At 35.7% G+C, this 27,650-nt stretch overlaps 1 pseudogene; it reads right to left on the reverse strand.

Annotated features, from left to right (window-relative positions):
- Positions 1-6,536: 6,536 nt before the first annotated feature.
- LOC122918108 lies at positions 6,537-7,753 on the reverse strand (annotated as a pseudogene).
- Positions 7,754-27,650: the final 19,897 nt, after the last annotated feature.

Below are 27,650 nucleotides of genomic sequence, written 5' to 3' on the forward strand. Positions count from 1 at the left end.
TTGCATGTAAAATAGTGAAAAATATTCTGACAAAAACTCAGAGGCCTTCCACCTTTAGAAAAATGTCTAGTGATACAGTGGTATGGGGCATGTGGAGATACATACTTTTTAGGATGAAGGATAAAATGTTTCTGGCCCCTCTTGTTTTCATTTTTCTCCTTTCTCTTCTTGCTTTTTTGTGAGTTATTTGAACCTTTTGGGGAGTCCATCTGAATTTATTTATTTATCTCTTTGTATACTTTTTTCATGATTGCTTTGTATATTCCATAATATGTATGTATAGTATAATATGTACTTGAAAGAAACAATTGGTAACAACATTTACCCCTTCAAGCAAAATGTGGAAATAGTCCATTTAAGTACCTTTCACACTTTTTCTCTCTCTCTTTTTTTTTTGAGAGAGAGAGGGAGAGAGCATGCACACAAGTTGGGGAAGGGCAGAGGGAGAGAGAATCCCAAGCAGACTCCAGACTTAGCACAGACACCCATGTGGGGCATGTCTCACAACCCCGAGATCATGAACTGAGCCAAAACCAAGAATCCCATGCTCACTGGGCTGAGCCACACAGCCTTTTCCTTTTCCCACTTTTATAGATCATTATCTTAAGTATCTGGTGGTGTTGGCACATTTTTGTTTTAATCATCTAATATTATAAAACTCAAGAGGAAAGGATAGTCTGTTGTATGTACTCATCTTACTATTCTTTCATGATCTCTTTTTCCTTTTTGATGATCTAAGTTAACTTCTTTGTCATATTCCTTTTGTACTTCCTTTAGCCAGTCTTTCCTAGTGACAGATTCTTTTAGTTTTTTCCTTCACCTGAGAATGTGTTTACTCCCCCCTTCATTACTGAAATATAGCTTCATGGTTGCAGAATTTGCCAGTCACCAGTCACATCTTTTTTTTTTTTTTCCTCCTCCAACACTTGAAAAATACTGTGCCATTTTTCTAGCCTCTATGGTCACAGATGAGAAATTTGCTGCCATTTTAATTGGTGCTTTTTAAATAGATAATGTGGTCTTTCAGCTGTTTTAAAATTATTTTGTCTCCAGTATTTAAAAAAAGTATAATTGTAATGTGTCTTGATGTGAATTTCTTTGGTTGATTATGTTCGCAGTTTGCCTATCTTCTTGGGACTATACATTCGTGCCTTTTGCTAAATTTGGGGAGTTTTCTGCTATTCTTCAAATATTCTTTTAGCTCCAGTCTTTTTTTTTTTTTTTTTTTTTCCTTTCCTTTTGGGACACCAGTGTACAAATGTTGGATCTTTTGTTATTTTCCCACTGCACTGGACCTTGAGGCTGTGTTCAGTTTTTTTCCTTTTCAGTCAATTTTCTCTGTTCTTTTTTGTTTGTTTTAAGATGGAATGAAATCTATTTCTCTGTCCTCAGTTCACTGAATTTTATCCTGTTTTATCTTGCTCTAATAAAAATCCCATGAGATTTTAATTTTTGCTTTATATTTTTGTATCTATAATTTCTATTCCTTTTTTTTAATAACTTCTGTGTCTTTGCTGAGTATTTCTATTTTTTTTTTTTCATTTGATTCAAGAGAAAGTGCAAATGAATGTTGAAACACTTTTATGAGGATTGCCTTGAAATTGTGGTCAGGTAATTCCATCTGATTGAACTTTGTATTACTGTTCATTGATTTCCTTTTCTTATTCAAGTTGTGATATTACTGATTATTGGTTTGATGGTTAGTTGTTTATCGTATCCTAGAGTTTTTTGTCTGTTAGGAGGCTCCAGGTCTTATCTAAATCTTCTATTTTAGCTGGCAATCAATGTTTAGAGTTGGTATGTGAGTATTGGCCTACTTTGGTGTGATGTGTTTTTAATGACAGCTTTATTTTTGGAGACTTTTCAGCTATTTGGTTTATCTAGTGCTGCTTTTGTTCCTTTTGGATCCTACAGAGCAGAAACCGGTTGCTTGGCTTCTCTAGGTAGAGGAGGGGCATGGAGGGATCCTGCAGATGTAAATACTCTTGGGCCTTCGAGGACAAAGAGGCTGCCTGGATCATGCTGTTTAAATTATGGTTGAGTCCCCTCTGTCCTTCCTGCTCACTTGTCAGGCATATCTGGGCAGGCCAGGAAATACTTGCGCACATAAGACAAATAGGCTTCTAGGATAAGGCCACTTTGACTGGACCCTTTTTTCTTGTTTCACAGTCTCTCTCCAATATCCTTGAGTGAGGAGGAGAACCTTTGCCTGGAAGGACACAGTTATTGACTGATAGGCTTCCTGTGTGTTGGTACTACCCACATACTCTAGAATCTCTTGGCTGGAAAGTGGAGGCTCAGACCTGGCGGCAAAAAAGAACGCTTCCTCGGCCACTTATTTTTGGGTTCTCAGCAGATTTTCCTTTCCTAGTAGTGTTCAATTCTTCTGAGGTTTTCAGAAGGATTCCCATCTAACCTGACAATGGAATAAGTTTTCCTAGTTGCCTTCTGTTGCTAGGTCAGGAATTGGGATAAGGGAGGTCTGACTGCTCTTTATCTCTTTGTTGAAGGGGTGACAAGTAGCCCTGATGCCATGATGTTTCTTCAGTCCTGAGGTTGCAAACCAGTTGGCCGCCTTCTTGCCACCTTTAGGACTTTCATTTTACTTTTATTTAGTGTCATTTCTGGAGTTTGAAGCCATGATTTAGCAGGATAGAGCAGGGGGAAAACATCATCTTTTTCAGTGTAGACATCTTTGATAATAATTATCATTAAAAACATGTTTATTATTTCTAGTTAATTCTTGAAGGATTTCAGTTGATCTCTGCCCATCATTAAAATTATATATTTGAAAAAAAATTATATATTTGCTTAACATCTTCAGAAATGAATTGTGTTTAGTGACTAGTTTATCTTATTGTCTTATTATTATTTATCTTTTATAATTTATTCCATTTTCATTTTACAGTTGAGGAAAATTTGGATTCAGAAATGTAAATTTTGCCACCAAACAGAAGAGCAAGGATTGAAAGACTAATTAGACTCAGTACTGATACCATTCTCTTTTCTTGGCTTTACATAGCCTTTTTTTTTTTTTTTTTGGTGAGAAAAGCACATATAATTGGGTGTTTCTTTTCTTAACATAGAAGTAATTAAATGTCGTTTATGTGTATGTTTAATAAAGTCTTGGATGACATGACTGGTGTCCATTCCTCACAGATAATGTTAAGCATGACATAAAGTTTGTAGGGCTAGTGTTTTTAGTATTATTAGTATTTTTCCTTATGCCAGCGGTATGCCCATTGTTTTTAGCATGACTGAGCTAGTTCCTGGAGAGACTCTCATGCATATTTTCCAGTGTGTACTTAACAGTACAACCTATCCATAGCCGTTTATATATCTCAATGGATATGTGTTATAAAAATAGGGGATTATTTGCTAATCTAAGAGAATTATACATAATGGTTATATTTTTATGATCTTTCTATTTTAGAGTCATGCTTTTTATTGTTCAAGGAAGCAACATAAAAAGTTATTATTTATTATATATTTTTTTGCTATACCTAAAAAAAAAAATAATGTAGGGCTTATTGTGAACTGTAAAATAAACTTCCAATACTATTAATAAGAAGCATTCTGAGGACTTCTGCTTCCAGCCGAGATAGGGAAATAGGGACCAGATTTATCCTTCTGAATGAAATAATTAAAAAAAAAATAAAAATATATGCCATAATGGTTTTAAAGCCATTGAACATTAGCTAATATAGAAGAGTGATCCTTAACCACAGGAAACACATAAGGTGAGGGGGAAGACTCTCTAGCTTACACCTTGAGATATCTTCCAGGCTGTGGGCAGGGAACAGGGACCAGTGGCAGAGTCTGGCTGCCTCTCTGAGTTGAAGGGATGTAGCTGAGAAGTTAGGGAAGTTGTTGCAGATGAAGTTCACAGGGCAGGAAATGCAAAGGAGAGGGATCCATAGAGACCTCCACATATATACATAAATGCTGAGAATTGAGAAGAATACCAGCGAGCTCACAAATGAAGTAGTGAAGACACAACTTGAGAATGGTAAAAGAGCCACATGAAAGGGTCAAAGGAAATACTACTCAGTATTCCCAGAAGCCACCAAACTGACCTCTTTTCACCATAAATTATGGAGTTGTGGGTATAGAACATAAAAAGCTCTTACCTTAGCAGTGAGAGATACTGAGACTTAGACTAAATCCTGCCCTAGACCTTCCTAACATATCTTATATATTTTAAAAACAAGATACAACTATGGAACAACAGGTCATTGTTCAATGTGTATGATGTTCCAGTTATGCTAGATGAATAGGTTCTAGAGATCTGCTCTACAGCATGATACCTATAGTTAACAATACAGTGGTGTGTACTTCAAAATTCATTAAGAAGGCAGATCTTGTGTTAAGTGTTCTAACACTGAAACACACTAACAAATCCTACCAATGAAAACAACAAAATCAAAGAGATGGAAGGAAATTCTGGTAAGGTTCCTTCTTTTCTGTACTTTTCCCTCTTTTTCTTTTTAAAGATTTATTTATTTGACAGAGAGAGAGAGAGAGAAAGCACAAGCAGGGAGAGCAGCAGGCAGAGGGAAAGGGAGAAGCAGGCTCCCGGCAGAGCAGGGAACACTTTGTGGGGCTTGACCCCAGTACCCTGGGATCATGACCTGCACCAAAGGCAGACGTTTAATAAACTGAGCCACCCAGGTGCTCCTGGTAAGGCTCTTTAACATGGCATTGGTAAAGTGGCATAATATCATTTAGAGATAGCTGGAAAGTAGCTAATGATGTGTACTATAAACTCTAATAAAATAACCACTGAAATAAAATTTGTTAAAAAGTGTTGTTGCTAATAAGCCAACAGAAGAAATAAAACAGAATAATATTTGATTGCTCCAAGGTGAGAGAGAGAGAGGTGTAAATGGAAGAAGACCAGATGGGGCACAGGTAAACAAATAGCAAGATGAGAGATTTATACACAGACATAAGAAAATTGTTAATTATAAATGGCATGGTATGGACATCCAAATTAAAAGCCCAAGATGGTCAATTGCATAAAAAGCCTAGAAACAACTGTATGCTGCCTTTAAGATATCCATTGTAAATACAAAGATGCAGATAGTTCAAGTTCAAAGGGTGGTGGAAACATATATAACTTCCTAGCATTAATCAAAAGAAATGTGAGCTGACTCTTTTTTTAATATCAGATAAGGTAGATTTCACAGCAATGAATAAACCAGTTACTAAAAATATTTTATCACAAACAACGCAATTCATGAAGAGGTCATAACAATACTAACCCTAATATTATTGTACACTTAATAACAGAGATTCAAAATACAAGGAGCAAACAATGATAGATCTCCAGGGAGAAAAAGACAAATCCATAATTATAGTTAAATATTTTTATACCACTCTCAGTATTTGATAGACTAATAGACTAATAGACAGACTAAAAATCACTAAGGGATATAGAAGACTTAACTGCATTTTAATGAATTGAAATTTGTTCCACATTCCACGAACAAGAGAAGACAATTTCTTCTTAAGACCATGCCAAACATTTAATAAGACTTTCCTTCCATATTCTGGACAATAGAACATGTTTAATACAATTTTTAGAGAGTTACGTTGTACAAAGTATATTCTCTGAATATAATAGAATGCAATTTAAAATTGATCTTAAAAAATTCCCAAATATTTGAATTTGAAATAAAACAATTTAAAATAATCCAGACATTGAGGAAGCAATAAAATTAAATTTGGTTTTTAACTGTATAAAAATTAAAACATTTTTTATCTAAATTTGTGAGATTCCACTAAAACAATACTTAGGAAATTATTTATAACACTAAACACCTATATAAGAAATGAAAAAAAGGTTTTAAATGAAGAACCATAGTTTTCATTTAAAACAAACAGGGGCACCCAGAGTGGCTCTGTCCCTTAAGAGTCAACCTTCAGCTCAGATCGTGATCTCAGGTTCCTGGGATTAAGCCCAAATAGAGCCCCAAATTGGGCTCTCTACTCAGCAGGGAGTCTGCTTCCTCTCTCTCTCACTGCCCCTACTCCCTCTTTCTCTGTCAACTAAACAAATAAAATCTTTAAACAGAAATTAGAAATCTTTAAACAAAAACTAGAAAATGAAGAACAGGTGAAACCCAAAGAAGGGAGGAGAAAGACAATAATAAAAATGAGAGGGGAAATCATTAAACAGAAAATAGAAAAGTAATAGGAAAAATCACAGTAACCAAAAGTTTTTTTCTTTTATATTCAATTATTAATTTATTTATTTCACAGAAGGAAATATTTATTTGAGGATTAGCATGAAATCATCTAGATAAGATTTGTATTAACACAAATCCACATAGAGTCATAGCACAGATAGCAAAAGCCAAAGTAAAAACAAAGAAAATTAAGTGGCAGCTATATACAGTTCATGGCAGTTGTGTCTTGTACGTTAGAAAACCTTTTGCAAAATAATCATCTTAGATCAACAGAACACCAGTCTTCAGTCTGGTCCCGGGGGGTTAACTTTAGCAGTCTCCTCCTGTCTTCTCCAGCATCCTCCTCTAGTATGGCTGCTAACTGTTTTGGTGATTGCTACCCCCTCCAGATACCTTCCGTAAGTGCTCTGTTGGCCACTGCAATCTGTATGTCCCTGTCCATATCCATAGTTCCCATAATTATGCCCAGTATAATCACAGCCTCCATAGCCAGACTGCCTACCACCATAGGCTCTATTATAATTTCCATATGCTTGATCAGAGTTAAGTCCTTGGTTCCAGTTTTGGCCCTGACCTCCTGCATAACTCCTAGTACCATCTCGTCTACTAGTTGCAGTATATTTTCCTCCTTGTTCTTGTTGCTATTGCTGCCTATATACCTCTTTGGGTTGTACAATTTTGATTTCACACTTACCAGAACCGATTTGATTATATCCATTTTGTTTTCTCTTTTCGTTTCATTTTTCTTTTGTTTTGTTTTGTTTACTTTTCTTTTCTCTTCTCCTCTTTCTTTCTTTCTTTCTTTTTTTTTTAAGATTTTATATATATATATATATATATATATATATATATATATATATATATTTGAGAGAGAGTGAGCTGGAATAAGCATGAGCAGCGGAGGGGGAAAACAGAGGAAGAGGGAGAAGCAGACTCCCTGCTGAGCAGGGAGACCAATGTGGGGCCCCTGGGGATGCCAGGCCCCTGGGATCAGGACCTGAGCTGAAGGCAGATGCTTAACCAACTGAGCCTCCCAGGAGCCCCAATGATATCTGCTTTCTAACAATTTCCTTATTGGTTCTTCGTCTATATATGTGATAAAACAAAATCCTCTTCTTCATTTGTTTTTGTATCCATGGAGTTCGATATTTTTTAATCTCTTCAAAGTCTCCAAAATATCCTTTAATTTGTTCGTCAGAACTATCTGGGCTAAATCCACCTGCAGAAACCTTTTTGAGGGTTCTTTCCTTTAAAAGCTTTGGCCCTTTTGGGGCTTATCAGTTTGCCATCCAGTCTGTGTTCTTTCAGTTCCACAACTTTATCAACACTAGCATCGTCCTTGAAAAGCTCAAATCCAAATCCTCTAGATCTTCCAGTCACTGGATCTGTTTTAACTGTATAGTCTACAACTTCCCAAATCGAGACAAATATTCAGTTGGAACTTTCTTGCTTGTATCCCATCTCAAGCCTCTAATAAACATTTTACTGTCGTCCTGCTGATTCCTGCTCTCATTGATCTTGGACCCCTCTGCGAATACCTGTTTGCTGTACTCCTTCATATACTCCACAGGGGTGGGGCTGTCCCCTGGGGTGCAGGTATACACTGGGGGCCACAGCATTAGGAGGTAGCAGAGCCTTGTATGGAGCAGGATTGAAAATTGAGGTGGAAGAGAAAAGTTGGTTCTTTCGGAAGATCAAGAACATTGACAGATCTCTAGCAAGACTGATAAGGAGAAAAAGAAAGAACACCCACATGACAAATACCAGAAATGAGATGGTTACATCACTACAGATTTTATAGAGATTAAGATATTAATAAGGGGAAATGTAATAAGAAGAATATAATAAGCCGTTTTATGATAGTAAATTCAGCAACATAGAAAACTGGCAAATTTAGGGGCACCTGGGGGCTCAGTCAGTTGGGTGTCTGATTCTTCGTTTTGGCTGAGGTCATGATCTCAGGGATGTGGGATTGAACCCAGAGTCAGGCTCAGCCCTGCTGGGGAGGCTGCTTGAGATTCTCTCTGTCCTTCTCCCTCTGCCCCTCACCTTGGTTGCAGGCTCGCTCTCTCTCAATAAATAAATCAGTCTTTGGAATAGATAAATCTAAAAGCCATTCCTGATGAAAACTGTCAACAAATGGAAATACCAGGGAACTCCCTCAACTTGACAAAGGGCCTCTGTGAAAAACTTAATGCTAGTATCATGTGAAATGATTAAGACTAAATACTCAGAAAAAAGGAAGAATGTCTGCTTTTATTGCTTCTATTCAATATTGAATTGGAAGGGCTAGCAAATGCAATAAGAAAAAATAAAAATGAAAGCATTCTGGCTAAAAAGGAAGAAGTAAAATAGTCTTTACAGAATACATTTTTGTCCAAGTAGAAAATTCAATAGAATCTAACAAAAAATCTGCAAGAATTTATAGTTGAGAAGAATATGGTTTTTAGATATAAGAACAATAACTTTAGGTTAATATATAGAATATTGTATAGAATATATAGAGAGAGTATATATAAATAAAATTTAAAAGATAACCACATAAAATAGAGGAAAAGTATGGTAAGCTGATTTTAAATTTTATTTAGGAATTTACAGGTTCTAATACAGACAAAATTACTTTGAGAACAAAAATTTTGAAGGGTCACAGTGTCTAATTTTAAGATTTATTATAAAAGTCTATATTTCATGTCAGTGTGAAACTAACAAAGATGGGTATAAAAAGGATTAACATGAATTAAAGAGAATAGACAGTTTAGAGATGTGTGTGGATATAGGTATATACACAAAAAGAGAGACTGAACATAGAGAAATGATGGATAGGGAGAATACATTTTAAAACACAGGATTCAAATTAAAACCACATTGAGATATCACCTTACACCAGTTAGAATGGCCAAAATTAACAAAACAGGAAACAACATGTGTTGGAGAGGATGTGGAGAAAGGGGAACCCTCTTACACTATTGGTGGGAATGTAAGTTGGTGCAGCCACTTTGGAGAACAGTGTGGAGATTCCTCAAGAAATTAAAAATAGAACTTCCCTATGACCCTGCAATTGCACTCCTGGGTATTTACCCCAAAGATACAGATGGCGTGAAAAGAAGGGCCATTTGTACCCCAATGTTTATAGCAGCAATGGCCACGGTCGCCAAACTATGGAAAGAACCAAGATGCCCTTCAATGGATGAATGGATAAGGAAGATGTGGTCCATATACACTATGGAGTATTATTCCCCCATCAGAAAGGATGAATACCCAATTTTTGTAGCAACATGGACGGGACTGGAAGAGATTATGCTGAGTGAAATAAGTCAAGCAGAGAGAGTCAATTATCATATGGTTTCACTTAATTGTGGAGCATAACAAATATCATGGAGGACAAGGGGTGTTAGAGAGAAGAAGGGAGTTGGGGTAAATTGGAAGGGGAGGTGAATCATGAGAGACTAGGGATTCTGAAAAACAGTCTGAGGGGTTTGAAGTGGCGGGGGGGTGGGAGGTTGGGGTACCAGGTGGTGGGTATTATAGAGGACACGGATTGCATGGAGCACTGGGTGTGGTGAAAAAATAATGAATACTGTTTTTACTGAAAATAAATAAATTAATTAAAAAAAAACTTAGATTTTGGGACATTTGTACATCAAAATGCAGAAAAAAAGAAAAAATCTTTAATGTATACATCTTAAATAAAAATTCAAAAAATATCATCAGCATGAAAATAAGCTACACATTTTTAAATTTCTAAAAATAAAAAAAGAGAAAAATCTTTGTGTCCTTTGTGTATGCCAAAGTATGATTTATTTAAAAATATATATTAATTGAGCTTATTAAAAAATAAGAATGTCCCTCAAAAATGTCCCTCAAAAGATATTATTAAGAGAATTAAAAGAAAGACTGGAAAAGAATATTTGAAAATCACATATCTGATGAAAGACTTCTATCCAAAATATATAGAGAATTCTCAAAACTTGATAATGAGAAAGACATATCAATAAAAATTAAGCAACATTTCAGCAGATAACTCTCCAAAGAAAAGGCACAGATGGCAAACAAGTCCATGAAAAGTGTTCAAAATCATTAGTCATTAGGGAAATGTAAATTAAAAGTACAATATGATACTATTACATACACATTAAAGTAGTAAAAATAGACAAAAAACCTGTTCAAACCAAGCATATGTAATGATATGTGGGAACTGAAACTTATATCCTATGAGTAGGAATATAAAATGGTACAAGTTTTTCCATTTAGGAAAAAGTTTAGAAGTTTGAAACAAAATAATGTAAAATATAAGCCTACTATTATCTGTGTATTTCTAGGATTTATCCAAGTTGAATAATAGCATATATCCCAATACAAAGACTTGTGCATGGGTATTCATAGCATCTTTGTAACTGCTAAAACCTGAAAACAACCCAAATTTCCAAAAGGATGAATGGATTAACAAAGTATGGTATAACTATATAATGGAGTACTACTTAGCAGTGAAAATGAATAAATCACTAATACATAACACCACATGGTTGAATCTCAAAATAATTATTATGAAAGAATCATGACAAAAATCTTAGTCTGTGATTGTATTCCTATAAAATTCAGTCAAATATATAACAAGAAATAAAAACAGATTAGTGGTTGCCTGGAAAAGGGTTTGGATGGGGAAAGGCTGGAAGGAGGAATTAAACAGGTAGGAGAAAACTTTCAGGATTGATGGATATGTTTAGTAATGGGTAATGGTTTCATGGGCATACATGCCATAAGTCATAAAGTTGAACACTTTAAATAAGTGCAGTTTAACTTTGCAGGTCATAAAAAAGTATACTGGTTCACTTTCAGAAAAATAGAGAGCCATGCTGTCCCGTATTACATGAACCAACTCAAGGAAGTTAAATATTATTTGTAAAACAATCTCAGTCACATACTTAATCTTACAAAGCTTCACAAATTCTTAATCACAAGCATCTGTGTACAGGTATTTAGGTAGATAATGTAGCTGATGTAATACGTTTATTAAGCCCTATGAGCAATGTTAACAACAATTATACTCCTCAAGCTAATAGAACATTCATGTTTGATGTTTAAATAATTTCATTATCAAGATGAATAATAGGATTGACTTTGACAACTTTCTTAATTACTGATTTTGACAGGAAGCCAACGCTAATTAGAATTTCATTTTTATAAAATGAATACACTGTTTGTAATCAGCCAAACATCCCTCAATTAAATCAGAGCTCTAATAGTGCCCAAGTTGTCATTTTAATTACTACATAATATATGTAGAAAAATAAGTATTTATGTTAATTTTAAAATATTACTTTATAAACAGACTAATTCATATGTGAATTTTTGGTAATCTGCAATTTTTACAACATGTAAAAGAGACATAAAATATGTTTGGCACTTCAGTTAATATTTAAAAACTACAAGTCTCTAAAGATTAACCTTTTTAAATTATTTTGGACATAAAAATATTTTACTCTCCTATGGAAATGGGGACATTACAATAACCAAAACTACATCCAGAAGTTTTCTTTGAAGTTCCTCAAGTTTGATCTGTGGGGCCCAGGTTGATAGTGTGGCCAAAGTGCACCCAGACAACTGGTAGACCATATGGTTCCTAGATCATTGGGAATTATTGATTCTTACCTGTTTTTGGAGAAACTGCCTGAAGGAAGTTATTCCAGTATGGCCTTTTTGTTCACACCAATAGCACGGTGACATTTCCACTCCATGAAATGGCTGGGACTGGATGCAGTTCCACTTGGGGGCCCTAATAATGGTAAATAACCCTTTCTTTCCAGGAGTACTTGTGTGTCATTGGTATTTACTTCTTGTATGGGGAACCAGGTATAATTTCCATCCCTCTGAAAAAATAGTGACTTGCACCTTTGGGTTATTCATGAGTCTTTTAAGTGTTTGAAGGTTGCTGGAGTGGAGGCAAGTGGGAGGGATGGAGTGGCTGGATGATGGACGCTGGGGAGGGCATGTGCTGTGGTGAGCACTGCAAGTTGTATAGGACGGATGAGTCACAGACCTGTACCCCTGAAACAAATAATACCTTCTATGTTGATAAAAAAATTAAATAAAAATAAGGTCATGGAAGGCGTCTAGGTAGGTCAGGCTCAACTGGTTGAAGGGCCTTACTTATAGTCCAAGGTGGAGTTGGGGAATCTTTCATACATCCTGCTCTTTCTGAATTGATGTTTTGGACCGAGTAGAAGGGTGTTACGTGGCTTTCTAAGCTAAATGTTAATGGTTTGTAGGGTTTATTCAGCCGGAGTGTGGGGTATATAGTTGAAGTCAACAGTGCAAGTTGTTATCATTTTGCACTGCGGGTCCTGTTGATAGGAGCTTGGTTAAATACCACAGAAGACATTTCAAACTGAATGGTTCCAGCCCTGTCAGTCAAATCAGAATCAGAGTGGCAGAGAGCATACATATATAGGAAAATTCTGACAGTAGTGATTTGGTATAGAAATGAGAATTAGGGGGCACCTGGGTGTCTCAGTAGGTTAAGCCTCTGCCTTCAGCTCAAGTCATGATCTCAGGGTCCTGGGACTGAGCCCCACATAGGGCTCTCTCTTTGGCAGGGAGCCTGCTTCCTCCCCCGCCCCCCCCCCCCCGCCTGCCTCTCCACCTACTTGGGATCTCTCTCTGTCAAATAAATAAATAAATCTTAAAAAAAAAAAAAAAGAAAGAAAGAAAAGAAATGAGGATTAGGTATTCAAACAAAGATTTTTTTTTTAAAGATTTTATTCATCCATTCGACAGAGAGAGATCACAAGTAGGCAGAGAGGCAGGCAGAGAGAGAGAGGAGGAAGCAGGCTCCCTGCCGAGCAGAGAGCCCAATGTGGGATTCGATCCCAGGACTCTGAGATCATGACCTGAGCCAAAGGCAGTGGCTTAACCCACTGAGCCACCCAGGTGCCCAAGGATTAGGTGTTGTGGGGAGATAGTTCTCCATGAGTCTCTTTCATTTTTGAATGGCTTATATTAAGTTGTATTGTTTGAACTATCTTTTCAAGGATGATTATACAACAAAGTGCTCTGTGAGTAAAAGAAGCCTGGGATTACAAAGTTTTCAAGTGTATGTATACCCCAGTTTCTCAATCCCATGTTTTAGGGTCCTAGTCCTTTTAGATCAGTACCCTTACATTTTCATAGTGGTCTTGCTGGGTTTGAGAATTCAGACTCAGTATTCAGCTCCATTGTTGTCAAGGTGGCTTTGTGATAGAGTGTGCTCGTCTCATGTTAGCCTGGAAGTAGAGAAATGCAGCCTGAAGTGGGGTTAAGGGATGGGAGTGGGAGTTCCATCCATACAGCAGGAACTGGAGGAGGCAGAGTTTGAGTTCACAGCCCCGAGAGAGTTGGCTCTGTAATCAGAGGCTAAGCTCAAATAGAGTTGGTTTTAGCAAATAAACTTGGTTCATCTCCAGAATTTGTAGAAATCAAATTTAGGGAGGTGGGAGGGGAGGTTATTCTATCTAGCCAGTAACTGGAGGAAGAAGGAGAAACTTTGATGTTACTGAGGAGAGCCAGTCAGTCTGTCCAACCCTAAGCAACACATTCTAGTAATTTGTTCTAAAGTGAAGAAAAAGAGCAAGGTAAAACTAGAGCACAGGCCAATTGCCAAATATTGGACTAAGAAGAACAAAGCAGACCCTCTCTTTTCTTTCTGGCTCCATTCTTCTCTTTTTCCTCTATAACCTGCATGTATGGCTTCACTCTTTTCTTCTCTTGTAGCTTTCTGGTCTTGCAGTGCCTTTTGAGGGATAAAACATTTAGCTCACAGGGTACACGAGAATAAAGGAAGGGATAGAGGTATTACGCAGAAACTGTGGCTGAAGCAATATATTGGGCAAGTAAGGGATTACAAACCACTACCTCCGATCCCTACTTTTTTTTTTTTTTAAGATTTTATTTATTTATTTGACACAGAGAGAGAGATTACAAGTAGGCAGGCAGAGAAAGGGGGAAGCAGGCTCCCTGCTGAGCAAAGAGCCTGATGTGGGGCTCGATCCCAGAATCCTGAGATCATGGCCTGAGCTGAAAGCAGGGGCTTTAACCCACTGAGCCATCCACGCACCTCCTATGCTTTTGTAGATGCAAAACTCTTATATCCAGATGACACCTCATTGATCAGGGAAAGAGAGATTGGGCAGCTGGTAATTATTTCTGTACTTAGGAACAGCTGAGTTGGAGGTAAGTGGAGGCAGGCATACTATTAAAACTCTCAGTAGAAGGCAGTGGATACATACCACAGAAGAAAATATATGTGAGAGAAGGCAAGAAACTCTGAAGTGGCAATAACTTAATTTATTGTACATTTGTTAGCCTATTTAAGAAAATTAAATGGAATGAATCCATTATTTCATCAACAATAGGATATTGATAACCATGCTTTAAGATAAAAGAAATATATGTTTAAACAATATTAACAATTAAATAAACAAATGTTCATATAAAGCCAATATAGTTAAAAGTATATTTCCTTTATTCCTTTACTGACTCCCCTCAGGATACAACTAAGAACCATAAAGTCAGTAATTGTACAAACATTTCCTTTTAATGTCATGAGGTCTGTTGAATTCTTAATAGGATTACTTCTCTGAAACATAGGGTATAATATAGTTATAAATGTGATTGTTTTCTTCCTTTCTGAATGTGCATAAACTAACCCCATATCCCTAATTTAGGTGACTGTTCTCACCCAGAGAGTGAATTTCTTATAGAATCCCTACGTATGTATGTATGCTTACATACAGAAACCTTTCTTAATGAAGCAAATACAAATATACAAATCTCTAAAAGGAATTGTTGTTAAGAAGTAATATGATCTTAGTTCAAGAGCAAGGTGCCCATGTGGCTGGAATATGGTCATCTGGGGGAGAACAGTAGAAAAAGATGCCTGAAAACGATGCCCATGGCCAGATCATACAGGGCATTTTGGAACATCGTAAAGATTTCTGATTTTATGTGAAGTGTGAGGCTTGGAGAATTGTAATTAATAAAGAAACACCATCAGATCTGTGTTTTGAAATGATGACTAAGATTGATGAGTGAAGAATAAATTATAAGGGGAATGTGATTTAGATTATAAATAAGAATACCAATATGGAGGCTATTGCAAAGTCGGATAAGTGACAGTGGTGGCTTGGATTAAGATGACAGTGGATTGTTTTTTTTTTTAAAGATTTTATTTATTCATTTGACAGAGAGAGATTACAAGTAGGCAGAGAGCCAGGCAGAGAGAGAAGGAGGAGGAAGCAGGCTCCCCGCTGAGCAGAGAGCCCGATACGGGACTCGATCCCAGGACCCTGAGATCATGACCTGAGCCAAAGGCAGCGGCTTAACCCACTGAACCACCCAGGTGCCCCGACAGTGGATTGTTGATAAATGATTAGACGTGGGATATATTCTGAAAGTAGATGACAAGATATTCTTCTGTTTTTATCTGGAGTATGAGAAAGAGCAGTCAGGATGCTTCTAGGGGTTTTGGCTTGAGCAACTGCATGAGTAGAATTGACATAAAATGAAATAAAGATTTTGGGGATGGATCATTTTGGGTATGAGGCATCAAGATTTCTGTTTTGGACATGTAAACTTAGTGGTAAATCTCTGCCTTGCTTTTCAATCTCTTACCATTTACTGTTTGAAAATTCAGCAACAATTTTGGTAGAACAGCTGCTACAATTTTGAGCTCAGTTCTCCATTTCTATTTCACTAGAATCTTCAGCATTTAGGTCTCTAATTTTTTTTTCTGTTCAGCTCTGTAAAGCTGTCTGCGCTGTGCTCAGCCCACAGGTAGAACCTCAGACTTGCCTGGAATCAGCAGATGTCCTGTAGGACAATATTGGTGTAGTATGATGGCCTTTTTTTAAGAGATTTCTCATGTCTGTATTTTTTTTCCTGCTAAAGTTCTATTGCCTAAACAGTTTGCCAGTATCTTCAGTGTTTCTGCTATATTTTATTTTGTATTTTATGTAGATTTTCTAGTTGAGCTTGGTAGAAGGGTCCATCTCTCAAAAGAGACTCGTTCTCACTATGTGATATGTTCTTAAATATCAAAAACAAGAGAGTAAACTCTATAGATCTTGGTCTGAAGACATGCATGCACACACAAGCATAATTATTAAAATGAGTACTGTTCATCACATATAGTCAATGATACTGTAATAGTGTTGGTGACAGACGGTGGCTACAGTTGTGGTGAACACGGCATACTGTATAGACTTGTCAAATCACTATGTTTTATGCCTAAAACTAATGTAACATTGTGTATTAACTACAATTTAAAAACAATGGGTGCTCTTCAATTTTAATCCATAGTCTCATTTTTAATTTTAATTTTGTTTGTTATTATGTTCCTGTAGTTTCCAAAATTTCTAACAATGAAAATGGAAAACTATCCTTTGCAGAAGTAAACTTAGAGAAGGACTATGTTTTATTAATGAGATATGGATGGGTACTATGGAAATTAGATGGTATAATGTATTTTTTTGGCATTTTTAGATAATTCTTCAATAATGCAATAACAAAAATGTATTTAATGATGCAAAACATTTTGTTTGATCAACTAAAAATGACTTTAAATATTATTATAACAGTTTGGGATAGTGAGAAGTGTCATTTATTCATTTTTCATAAATATAGTTTTTATTATTAACTAGAGGAAGCGTGGCTTTCTAAAGACCATTCTGGTTATCTTTGGTTTTCCTTGGAGGGGAAAAGTACTCTGTGCCTGTGGTATTGTTATCTAATAACTTTTTTAGCTCTGAACAGTTGAATTACTTACAAGATTGCTTTTTAAATAATACATGAGCTTGAACTTTGTGATAACATTTTCAGAAGATAATTATTTGGTAGAGGAGTGTATTAGAGAGCATGTAAGAATCTTGTGAATCCTTGTGTTCTCAATCACTGTAAGTGCCTATCTAAAGGCTTCCAAATTAAATATACATTGCTAGTTTATGTTCACTGGTTCGTGGTTATTTTAACTCACACTGACATTTATATACTGTCTCTGTGTATATATTGTTTATACATGTGCATATATGCATTGTATATATAGAAGTATATACATTGTTTCAGTTTCAGGGATGCAAAGATCAACATCAAGCAATATATATTCAGAATATTTAGTTTATATAAAAGGTAGCGGCAGAAATATGTTGATCATTTTAAAGCTGTTTTGTTTATTTGAGAGAAATTTAAACTGTATTCTGCATTACGGCGTCTTTAGAAGTTTTCAACATTTGATGGAAGAACATATAATTAAATAATATGACTTAGCTTGTTTTAAAGTATTGCATTTATAAATATTGTTACCGAGATGATTTCATTTAAGGAAAACATCCTTTGACTGAGTCAGATTTGGGACATTAAAATTTCAGTTAATAATAATTTATGTGTTTGAAAAACAGAAGTAACCTTTGCTTATTAGGAGGTGCTGATTTATTTATTTACTTACTTATTCAGATGAGAGAGTAGCTTTAATGGATTCCCCAACTGCATAATAGCTAGAGAAGCAAATTGGGTCATGATAAATAAATGAGGAGTCTGGCACACTTCATTTTTAAAAGGTACAAGTAGTTCCTTACCCAGGGAAAAGGTAACCGGGAATGGGTATTTAAGGAAGATGTTACTGCATTATTATCACAAAGACTGAACAGTCTAATGGGTAAGAACCTAATATCAGGGGTGAGATTGCCTTGGCTCATATCTCAGCTGTATGCTTAACTAGCTGCATGGTTTTGAAAAAGTTACCACATCCCCCTTTCTTCATCTTTACAGTTGAGGAAATAAATAATATTCACCAGTAGGGTTAGTGTTGGGATTAAATTACTGCACATGAGATGCTTTGAAAAAGACAATGTAAGCTTTAATATTATCATTGAGATCAAATATTGGAACAGTCTCTGAGAAAAACATAATATATTCACATTCACATTTTATTTGAAAGACATAACAAACTTTCTTCAATGTATTGTTCTTATGACCAAAAATACATTCTGTACTGAAAATGTACTGAAAACAAACATTAGTAATAGTCCACATTATCAGTGTTTGCATTCACTGACTGGTTTGAGGACCAGTCATATGGTTGAGACATTTTCTTTTCCTAATTAATATTTTATATGAGGCAATAAAATATATTTCTTAATATATATTCTTAATATATATTCTATAATAATAATATTATATATAATAATATATATTTCTATCATGGGAGTTAAAGTTTTTAGTGTAGGGTATGGATAGAATAGCTATTTGCTATTTTTACAATGAGAAATTCAAGCAGTTTTCTGTAACCTTTAGTTCTGTTTGCATTAATCTTTGCCATTTTTTTATGTCTTTCATAGGAAGATATTTCAGGATAATTTTACACTTTCACTGCTCCACCCCTGGAATCATCAATTTTCCCAAGAAGCCTTGTTTCCTATAATATTAGAAAACATCTGGGTATTGGTATTTTTGTTGCTGCTGGACTCATTGCTTCTTATAGACATGTGTTTATATCTGTGTTATCTATCTATCCACCCACACACTTACCTACCTGTATATAGGTATTAAAAACCATATATACATATTAAAATCTTCCAATTCCAATCTAATTAGCAGAGGGTCCTTCTAGCATCTCCATATGTGTGTGTGTGTGTGTGTGTGTGTGTGTATGACAAGGAATTGGAAATATATACAATATATATTATATAGGACAAGGAAATCAAGAAGAAAATACATATATATTTACTTTTTATTTTTAACTTCCTTGTCTTTATACATATATCATAAAATACATATATATTTATGTATTTTTATTTTTAACTTCCTTGTCTTTATACATATATCATAAAATACATACATATTTATATATTTTTATTTTTAACTTCCTTGTCTAATAAAAATATGTCTCCCATTTCATATATATAAGGATATATATATCCATATATATATATATATATAATTTGCTTAATGCTCAGATAGAAATGATAATTCAGATTCACTAATCCACATTGCTATGGAACATGAACTTACTGTCAGGAGTTCAGTGTGAGTTTACAGTCCTTTGGTTTTTTTAGATGGAAGCGCAAACACTTTCTAAGTGTCTGTTTGTGTGACACTTGCTGGTGTGTTGGTGAAACCAAGACTTTTCCATGTAAATGGAAAGGGAACCTCCTACAGAGGACCCAGAGGAGAGTGATGGCTGGGGTCACAGTCCATCACAGTGTGTCACTGGACCCAGTGATTCATAACCCTTCACATCCAATGGTTCACTTCTAAGATCTCGAAAGTCTTATCTAATCATGGGATCAGGCTTATAATCCCTAATTTTGTGACCATATCAAGTCTGGATGGAGACGGAGCTCTTCTGATGGACCTCCTCTTCATTCAGCATGCTCTAAAGCAAAAAGACAAAGTTATCCAGCCTGCTTACAGTCTCGAAATGGTTACTCTCTGTGGTCCACAGAATTCTCAGATGCCCGCAAGAGTCCCTCCTCCTGGTAAATTTGCCCTGAATAATTCCCTCTCTTTGAGAAGGGATGGGACCTGTGAATGTGATGGTCTATCTCTCATATGATTAGATTACTAATCACCTCGCTTTCAGTTAATCCAAATGGTAATTACCCTGAATGGAGCTGACCTAAACAGGTGATTTTTTTTTTTTTTTTAAAGAAGGGGAAGCATCAGAAACATGCTTGCTCCTTTTGAGTTAGAAGGAAGCAAACTACCAGTTTGTAAAGAGAACCATGTGGCAGAGAATGAGAAGTATTTTCCAGTAGCTGCTTCAACCTGCAACCACAGAAACTGAATTCTCCCAACAGTGATCTTGAAAGAGTTATTTGAGCCTCAAAAGAAATCATGGGGTCTGGCCTTGCACTGAGCCTGGTGAGACTCTGAGCAGGGAACTAAGTTGCTAGTACCCCGACTTAATCCATACACATTTATTATGAGATAATAAATTTATATTCTGGGCAGTAGTTTATGGTAATTTATTTGACAGATATGGTAATTTATAATGCAGCAGTAGAAAACTAATGTGTGCTCCCATTTAAAACAATAGAGAGGGAGAGCTTTTTCAGAGAAATTGTCAAATACAGGCCCATGTTTCTGGTGTTCCTGTTCCAGAAGCAGGGAATGGTCTCTGATTAGGTCCCAGTTTTCCACTCAGGAGATTCATAGCCCAGCTTGCTCTGCACTCCTTGGCTCTACCCCTGAGATTGCCCTTCCCTTTTCAGAAGAAATTGTCTATGTTCGCAGCAAAGCAACCCTCCTGTAGTTTCTGTTTCAAAAATGGGGCCAAGAGACCTCGTTTAATTTCAAATTTTCCCAGTCCCTGCTTCTCAGTCCAAGCTGGCAGGGTTTTTAATAGTACACTTTTTTAAATAACTTTGTGAGTTTCCTATGACATTTTGGAAGGCTTATTCCTTGTCCCAGAAGTCACATTAATTTCATGACAGACTTATATCTTCCTTAGGGGTGTCAGGCTATTATGTAACAATATTCATATGATTTTTTGAATTCCATATTTTGTCAAGCTGATAAGATCTATTAGGCATAGCTTAAATCTTTCTGAGATCTTTAGAATAAAGACCTACTACAACCTTGCTTTGATCTTTTACCTTGAGGCCACTTACTGCTTCAGAATCTTTGCCAGATCCAGACACTTGAGATGTGAAAGCTTTATTTTCCAAACCAGCTACTCATGACGCCTCCATTTTTTCCTCCAAATTGACCTTGCAACATGAATGATTCATTTTTCTCTCTTCTCTTTGTTCCCATGCCTTATCATACCCAGCTAAAACAAGCCAGAAGATACTTTGCAAATTCTGCTAGAACCCATCCTTAGCCGTCATTAGGCACAGTTACTGTCTTTCCAGGTATTTTCATGTTGGTCAGTTGTTTTGTCCCTCACACGTGTATCATTGATACCCCACCCTGCCCGCAGTTTCATCACCAGGTTTATAGGTAAAGTAGCAATTTGTTTGCAGTTCCTCTAGGCTTGACATGAGGCTTCTCCGTGCTTTTCCTCCCTCCCTGCTGATCACCTGCTGATACTCACAGACACAAAGCAGCATTTTAGGTTTTTGTTGGGGCAGCACTCCATTTCAAGGCACTATTTCTATTTCAGATATAGATCTACAATTGTATACACACACACACACACACACACACACGTGCTCGTGCACCTCTAAAAACGGAGGCTTAAAACCCCAACAATATTTTTTCTCACAATTCTGCAGATCAGCAGTTTGGGCTAGAGTCAACTGGATGTTTCTCGTGTTGTTTTCTACTGGAGGGACTCATGTGGCTGGCCATTCAGTTGAGGCTGGATGGACTCATAGCACATTAGTTGGTTAATGTGAGTTGTCTTCTGGGCTGCATGTCCACACCTATCAGCCCAGGCTTCTTCCCATACTAGAAATATTACAAGAAGCCCCAGTGCAAGAGAGGGTGTGTGTGTGTGTGTGTGTGTGTATGTGTCTACCTGTGTTACCTTCGTTTTTGTCTTATTAGGCTAATCAAGTCATATGACCACACCCAGAATCATTGTGGAGGTGACTACAGAAGACTTATATGCAATAGATACAGAAAGGTTTATTGGGTAGTCATCACTCTGACACCTTTCAATTTGTTAATAGGAATGTTCTGTAATGCAAACGATGAGTTAGAAATTCTGTGACTTCCCCAACCTACAATGACACAATTACTTAAAATTTTTGGTACCATGCCTGGGTTTGCCATGTGTCTTTTTCAACAAGCATTGGACCATCTGGTTACCTTTATGGAGGTCATCTCTGTTAACAAAATTGTTTTTCCTAAGTCTCACCAGGTATGGTCTGAATTTTTTTCCCGTTTTCTTACTAGTCATTGTTGAGGGCCAGCATTTATCTCTCTTGGTTCCATATGAGTTTCCAGAGACACTCTTTGTAGAACATAGACCTCCAGGTCTGCTGTGATAACTTTATTCTGTTCCCCTCAGGTGGAAAGTGCTTTTTTCTCTAAAGAAGAGATACTGTCCTCTTTAAGTTACAGTGATGCCTAGGAATGAGCTCTTTCCTCAAATAAGTCATATTCTAATTAAAAGGGAAGATTTCTGAACAACTTGATCTTACAGTAACCCTAATTTAGCTTACATGGGTATTACTTGGAAGAAGTGAGTTTGAAGGAATCTTCTTTTTCTGCCATAATTTCCTAATAAAAAATTATGAGCCCATAGCATAATTATAAGTTTTTCTTTATATCTGTTCTATCAGTTCATGGCTTCAGTGTATTTTTAACTGACTCAGAATAAAGAAGTCATTTTTTTCTTTGATAGTGTAGACATTAGAGTATGATCCCCAAAATTCCAGTAGCCATCCTCTTCCACACTAAGTGAGGAGGACAATTTGAACAGTGAGGGAATGAAAGGAGAAAAAAAAAAAAAGAAAATTCTAATGCCTTTTGAGTCATTTTTTCTGGTCAGTTCTAAGCATTACTACAGTTTCTTTCTTTACTTTCCTGGATATATTTACTTCTAATTACCTTCCTTTTATAAGTATTTAGGAATATTTTTTCTCTGTCACTGCAACTAACACTGCACTTGATTGATTAATATAAAACCCTAATTAAAACACTGATTTCAGGGGTGCCTGGATGGCTCTGTTAGTTCAGCATCTGCCTTTGGCTTAGGTCATGATCCCGGGGTCCTGAGATTGAACCCCACAAGAGGCTTTCTGCTCTGTTTGGAGTCTGCTTGTCCCTCCCTCCCACTCATGCTCTTTGAAATAAATAAATACAATCTTAAAGAAAAAAAAAATCTTAAAATCTTAAAGAAAAAAAAATTCCAGGGTATAAATAGTTATTCTAGATTATACACAGTAACCTAGATTATTGTGAGGAAAGTTCAATTATAACCACACATTACCAAAAATTAATGACTTTTCTTGTGGATGTAAAAGGTGTATGTTTACATATAGTATGTTCAATCTCAATTTATATTTTTTCTATAAAAGTCAACTACGCTGTCCTCTTTCATACATCTCTGCTTTGTTTGGACTCCCTCACACTAGCCATTCATCCTGCAGATAGACATTTATCATTTACTTTGATCTAGATATGGTGTTTTGTGCTGGGGACCAATCACCAACCAACAAGGTATATTCCATTCACTCAAAGAGTTTTTTTGTCTACTTTAAGAAAAGAGACAGTGAATTGAAGTTCAATATGATGAAAGTTGAAGGAGCTTTCTGGCATGATGGAAATCTATTTTAATTGGGTAATGCAGATGTATGCATTTGTCAGAACTCAGAAATGTACAAACATAATCGATGTTCCAGTTTTATCTTATTTTCATGTTAAATACACCCTATTCTAGTGTGTTTTGCAATTACATTTTTCTTTCTCTGTTTTCCTTTCTCTAGGTGTATTATTGTGGCCCTAATCAAATTCTAGCTATGGGCTTAAATTTGATCACATATTCTCCTAGTGGGTCATGAACATGTTGAAGGTGACATACAATTTTTCTCTGCTAATTACACAATATGCCTCACTATAAGAAAAATTACTGAAAAGCAAAGCTTGAAAAAAATGTAAAATAAGGGAATCACTTTGGAAAATATTGCAGGAGTAGATGGATAAGAGTGCAAAGTTAAATGAGACTGAGGGAATAAGAGCTAGGGAAAAAATTGTGGTTTATAAAACACACACAACTCATTTGTGAATGTTTTGATCTCAGCTTGGGCTTTCTGCAGTTTTGTTTTTATCTGTTTAACTTTAGTTGATCTTTCTTTTAATAAAGGAAACATATAACTCAGAATAAAATAAAATAACTCCAAGTTAGAACTAGAGCAATGTGGCTACCATCTGGAAGAGTGACCTAGTTGATGATCTTCACAGTTCCATTTTTCTGTCCTCCATGCTCTTTGATGTAGAGCTAGAATCTCTCACCAGGAAGTAATTTATATGCAGAAAAATGATATCAACACAGCTCTGGGGGACCATCTTCCTTTATTTAGTCACTGTGCATGTTTCTTTAATGGAAATTTCAATAAAATAGTACCCAGTATTTAAATATTTAGTTTCTAAGTAATTTTTTAGATGCAGATTTCAACTTTTACATTCTTAGCAGGATTTTTTTTTAAGATTGCCAGAACTTAGCTTGTAATTTTAGTTATTAAAACTTTATTGAGATCTTTAACATTATTTAAGGTACTTTATAATGTATTTTGAACATATATTCATTTCTCAGAATATTATTATAAAAAATGCCATTTGTGGGGGATTGTTAGACTTTTTTATATAAGTTTTATGTGAATAGATGTATTTTTTATTTTTTACTGTTTGTTTTTGTTTTGTTTGTTTGTTTTTATGAAAGGCTGCATTGAAGTGGCAAACCCAGATCTTTTTGTTCTAATTTGTCAGTATCATCCTTAGATTTAAGCAGCTGCATGTGCAAGGCTGTCAAAATTTAGAAGAATGAGAAAGATAATTAGTTTGGGTTTTCATTTCACCCTTGATAGCAACTGACTTTGGAAACTTTTATAGATTTAGGTTTATAAGGATAGACTTTGAAAAATGTTTTTCTTTCTCATAAACAATGATTCTGAAATTGAAATTGTCCCAAAGAACTATGTACTTTTAGTATTCCCTTTAGCAGAACATATTTGAATAGTATATAATGCCAATAAAGTTTCAATTCTATATTGATTCTAATAATTCAGAATTTTTTTAAGAGAAATTACAAACATAGGTATGGTGATCTCTTAAGTGTCAACCATTGTTTTTTATATCTTTTAAAATTCAGAATAAAAGAAATATCTTACAGAGAAAGTTGCCATATTTCACAGAAAATAATTTTTTGTTTTTGTTTTTGTTTTTGTTTTGAGCCAGTATATTGCAGAAAAGAACAGTGACCACTATTATGTTCTGAGGTCACTGCCTTGATTTGTTCTAAGGCACCAACAGCACTTCAGAACACTGCATGGTAACATCAGGAGCAATGTTAACAGAATTGTTCTAGGATAAATCAGGAAATTTTTAAAAATGTACTTAAGGTCCTATGATGTCAGTACTTTAGCGTTATTGCTCAGTATACACACACGGAGGCATGTGCGCACGCACACACACACACACACACACACACGCACACCCCTTTAGCAATAATTTGGACCTGAACCTGGAAGGAAGCAAGAAAAATAACAAGTTCCGTCACACTGGGAAATGCATCCACTGATCAGATACTAACTTACTTTTTGCAGTTAAATCTATAATTTAACAAAATCTTTTTTTGGGAGCCCAGTAATTTTTAAGTGTGTAAAGAATCCTAAGAAGTTTGAGAAACACTAATTTAAGACATTTATCAAGGGGCGCCTGGGTGGCTCAGTGGGTTAAAGCCTCTGCCCTCAGCTCAGGTCTTGATCCCAATGTCCTGGGATTGAACCCCACATCGGGCTCTCTGCTCAGCAGGGAGCCTGCTTCACCCCCCTCTCTGCCCTCTTTCTCTCTGCCTGCCTCTCTGCCCACTTGTGATCTCTGTCTGTCAAATAAATAAATAAAATCTTAAAAAAAAAAGACATTTATCAAAAATATAGGAATAGAGTTATCATTATTTCCCTTTTATACACAAGGAAATTAATTCTCGGGTAAGTCAAGAAATTTGTCCATTCCACTCACCTAGAATATGACTTAGATTGATTAGATTAGAGCTTAGATTAGATTAGAGTTTAGATTCTGACCCAGGCTTTGATTTAAGAATGTCTGTGGAAGGTAAAGAAAAATAGGAAGAATAAGGAAAAAGGAAAAAGTGATTAAAAAAAAAACAAAACAGTGCATGGAAGTCTGATCCTGAGGGATAAGAGGGGGTTATGAATTCATGTTATTAGACCCTGTTTTTTGCAGTCTAATATGCTTTCAGTAATTATTTGTACTTTCTCGTACTAATTCTGCTGAAATTGCTACAACATTTTATTGTTTTGGTTTTGAATTTTGGATTTAGAATTCTTTGTTATTTTATGTTATTTTTTGCTTTTGCCTTCAAAGTGTCATTGAGAGAAGTTAGGCTGAGATAAAATAATCATTTGCTTGAAAACTAGTGATACCTTCAGGAAACTGTAAAGGATCTTTTTATTTACTGTTATTCTGTTACTTCTTTATCATCAATTTCTCTTTCCTTTAAGCACTCTTCTTCTTGTCATTCAGGGTTCTAATTTTTTTTTTTTTTGAGGGCTTACTAGAGCAGATGTTTGAGAAATTTCAAATTTCTTCTCCTAACTCCCATTTAACATTATTCTTTTCCTGATGACTTTAAAAATGTGTTTCATTATCTCCATCTTTTTCTCTCTTAGTTTCGTGATTCATAGCTTGCTATTAATGATTTCTAAAGAAAAGCAATGAAATAATGATTTCTGTCTCCCATAGGCATATGCATTTTATTGCATATTTTAGGTGATAAGCACTTCCAAAATGGATATGAATTTTGGGTGACTTTATAATTACAATGAATGGCATCATTTATTCATGGAGGATTCTTTCAATTATACTTTTTTAAAGTTTTTATTAAAGGCTATCTTACTAGAACATGTAGAGACTTCTTATTAATACTGATTAATACTTACTGGTAATACTTATAGAAGTAAAATGGCAGATACGATCTCTATTTTTAAAAAAAATTTTAAAAGATATTCTTTATTTATTTGACACAGAGACAGAGATCACAAGTAGGCAGAAAGGCAGGCAGAAAGGCAGGAGTAGGCTCCCTGCTGAGCAGAGCGCCCGATGCGGGACTATATCCCAGGACCTGGAGATATGACTACATCCCAGGACCCTGAGATCATGATCCAGATCATGACCCAGGCCGAAGGCAAAGGCTTAACCCACTGAGCCATCCAGGCGCCCCTGGTCTCTATTTTCCAAGAGCTTACACTCTGGGAAGCATAGACAAATACAATTAAATTAATTAAAAATTCATTTAAAAAATAGAGTCATTGAGTAGTAATAAGTGTTATTTTGAAAGTAAAACTGGGAAGGAATGTGGGCCAAATGATAGTAAATTGTTCTTTTATAGGCAGGAAAGGAAAGACCTCTAAGGGACTTTAACTGAAAAGTAAACATTAAAGGACAAGTTGAAAGGTAGGAAAATTTTTAGGTAAGAGTGAACCACAATGCAAAGGTCTATGTGTGGAACTAACTTAGGTGCTAACCGGCAGGAAAAAGCGGAGTTTGCCAGATCACAGTGGGAAGAGTGAGGGTTCATCAATAAGCTAGAGGATCACAAGATCATATGGGACTTTGCAAATCAAAATAAGAAATTAGGATTGTATTCTAAGTGCAATAGGAAAACATGGAGGGTTTAAAGAAAGATGGCATGATTTAAAGTGATATAGATTACTCAAGCTACTTTGTGGCTGATAGACTGAGAGGGGAAGGGCAGAAGCAGGAAAATCATTTAGAAGACTATTCCCTTACTCCAGGCAACAT

Source organism: Neovison vison, chromosome 10 (genome assembly GCF_020171115.1).
Source record: "Neovison vison isolate M4711 chromosome 10, ASM_NN_V1, whole genome shotgun sequence".
NCBI lineage: Eukaryota > Metazoa > Chordata > Mammalia > Carnivora > Mustelidae > Neogale > Neogale vison.